Source organism: Tupaia chinensis, unplaced genomic scaffold (assembly GCF_000334495.1).
Source record: "Tupaia chinensis unplaced genomic scaffold, TupChi_1.0 Scaffold147534_1, whole genome shotgun sequence".
NCBI classification, from domain to species: Eukaryota; Metazoa; Chordata; class Mammalia; order Scandentia; family Tupaiidae; genus Tupaia; species Tupaia belangeri.
Genome location: NW_006207386.1, coordinates 1,041,382 through 1,044,031, shown reverse-complemented (window position 1 = coordinate 1,044,031; position 2,650 = coordinate 1,041,382).

Genomic DNA, 2,650 nt, shown 5'->3' with positions numbered 1-2,650 from the left:
AAAAAAAAAAAAAAAAAAAAAAGATGATTTGGCCCAATACCAAAACCACGAAAAAAATATTTTTTATCTTATTGACACACCCATTATTGGAACCCATGGGCAAAGGAACTGAAGGTGTAATTATTCTATTCAACCATTTGCTACTTGGTGAATGTAGTTTTGGCAGGCATTTCAGAACATGTTCAATACACTGTGACAAAATTTAGCAAGATCAAAGTACCACATACAGGCTTTAGAACTCCTATGCATAGGCTGATACTGCTCAGGGTATCTGGGGAAAAAGCAAGTACAGAAAAAACTGGCCAAGCTATTGTAGAAAAGGAATGCAAAATCCCTGTGTAACAGCTTCTCTGGGTCTGCACCGTAGCCATCCAAGTTCCTGCACAGGAATAGTGCCTGGGTCACGTTTGAGCACAGACATCCAGGGACCTCTCAGGATTCTCCATGGCTGAGCCCAGCATTTCTGCAAAAGCCAGGCTCCCGCAAACCTTCACTGAACTTTGGGGAGAGGCTGCTTCCTTGCCTTGCCCACTGCCAATTTCTACTCTATTCTGGAGCTTCTACTGTCCCATTTTCCAGCACTCTCTTACCTGGGCTCTGACATCAGTCACGAGTCATTCAGAACAGAGCCCCTTGGAGATGTGGGGCAGAGTCCAGAGCCTCACCGACATAACGGCACTCAGAGCTGGGGACAGGGGAAGACAAAGCTTCACTGGAGGCTGCGGAGAGAACCAAGCAACTGAGGTGGGATTGCTCAAGAGGAACTTTTGTTACAGATGACAACAGTCACTGTCTTAAAGGGCAACAAAGAGAGGGAGCAGGGGGAGCAGGAGGAGCAGAAGGAGCAGGAGGAGCAGGGACCCCGGCCTCCCTCTTCTTAGCTTCTACTGGCTGAACCCAACCCAAGGTAGAGAGCCATGATGATGAGGGCCACAGAAGACAGCCTCCAAGGTACAGGGGAGGACAGAGAAGGACAGAGAGTTGTGTGATGGACAGACAGAGAACAGCCAGCTCCGTTTCCATGAGCCCTTCAGGCTTCAAATACTTGACACATTTTTTGTTTGTTTCTAATTACCAGACACTCTGAAGAAAACAACAGGGGAGGGTTTTTTTGTTTGTGTTTGCCAGAGAATGACATGGTTTGCCAGAAAGAAACAGAGAAAAAGAGGGAAAGTGAGACAGCATCCTCCCATGGGGCATGGTCATTCCACAAGACCTTCTCCTTCATTTCTTCTCTCAGGACTTGGGGCACACGTGCATATGTCCCTAGCATGTCTCTCAAGCCACTGGTACTTGAACCAGGCAGTCAGTCATATGGGATCCCTCTGCATTAACCACCATGCCACTAGCTGGCCTAAGATCTTTTAATATTAAAAATTCGCTATACCGGGACAAGCAGTTGGCATAATGGCTATGTAGCTGGACTCCCATGTAGTCAACCACGGTTTGAGTCCCGGACCCAGTGGCTTAAACTCATGCTGGGACCATGTATGTGTCTGCCCAAGATCCCAAGAAGAGAATGGAGGAGAAAGGATTGCGATGTGGCAATCTCTGTCTCTTTCTTTCTGGCAAACACACATGCAACCCCCCCCCCAAAAAAAAAATTGCATACTTCTTACAGTCATCATCCTCCATTGGTTCAGCTTCCATCATAGACGTAGTAAACAAAAAGCAGTTGGGCTCCTAGCCTTAGCAATCCCCTAATGATGAAAGTCGTCAAACATATTTGGCTTTTTAAACCAGTGCTAATAAGTGTGGTCTGTGGATGAGCGGCACCATCACTACCTGGAACTTGACAGAAATGCAGGTACTTGGGACCAGCAGATGGTGTAGTGGTTATACCATTGGACTTCCGTGTAGTTGACTGCAGTTCAGATCCAGTGGCTTAAAAAAATCACACCAGGCATATGCTCATGCATGCCCAAAATCCCAAAAAGAGAATGGAGGAGAAAGAATTACAGCATGGCCAGCCCCCTGGGAAACGGTTTCTCACTTTCTGTCTCTCTGTCTCTCCAGCAAGTGCATGTGCCCAATAGCAAAAATCACTCTCCCCACAAAAATGCAGATTCATGAGCCCTGTCCATGAATGTAGAATCAAGTCTCTAAAAACAGGACTCTGGAATCTGCATTGGAATAGGCCGTCAAAGATTCTGATGCTTGCTGAAATGTGAGAAGCTCTGCTCTGACACCTATGCTTCTAAGCAGCCCTAGGCAAAGCATTCCAAAGGTATCCCACCAGCAACCCTGGCACTAAGATAAGTCCAGACTAAGGAGTCTCTCACTCCTTTAACTGTCTCACTCAGCAAGACACCATATATTTTTAAAAAATTTTTAACTGCCAAAGGGTACACAAGCTTGCCAGAGAGAGACAGAGACAGGGAGAAAGACAGAGAGAAGGCATCCCCCCACCCCTCCCACCATGGAGCATGGTCACATCACAATGAGGCATGTATGCACATGTGCCTGGTGTGTTTTTTAAACCGGGGAGAAGGGAAAACAGGGGTGGGAGGGGCTGGAATTTAAACTGTGGTTGGCCATGTGGAACCCAGCTCTCTTAACCACTAGGCAGCAGCATCAGTCCAGGATATCAATTTTTTTTTTTTTTTTGGAGAAATTTTTGCTATAGGGGCCGGGCCCTCCCCAGACAGAC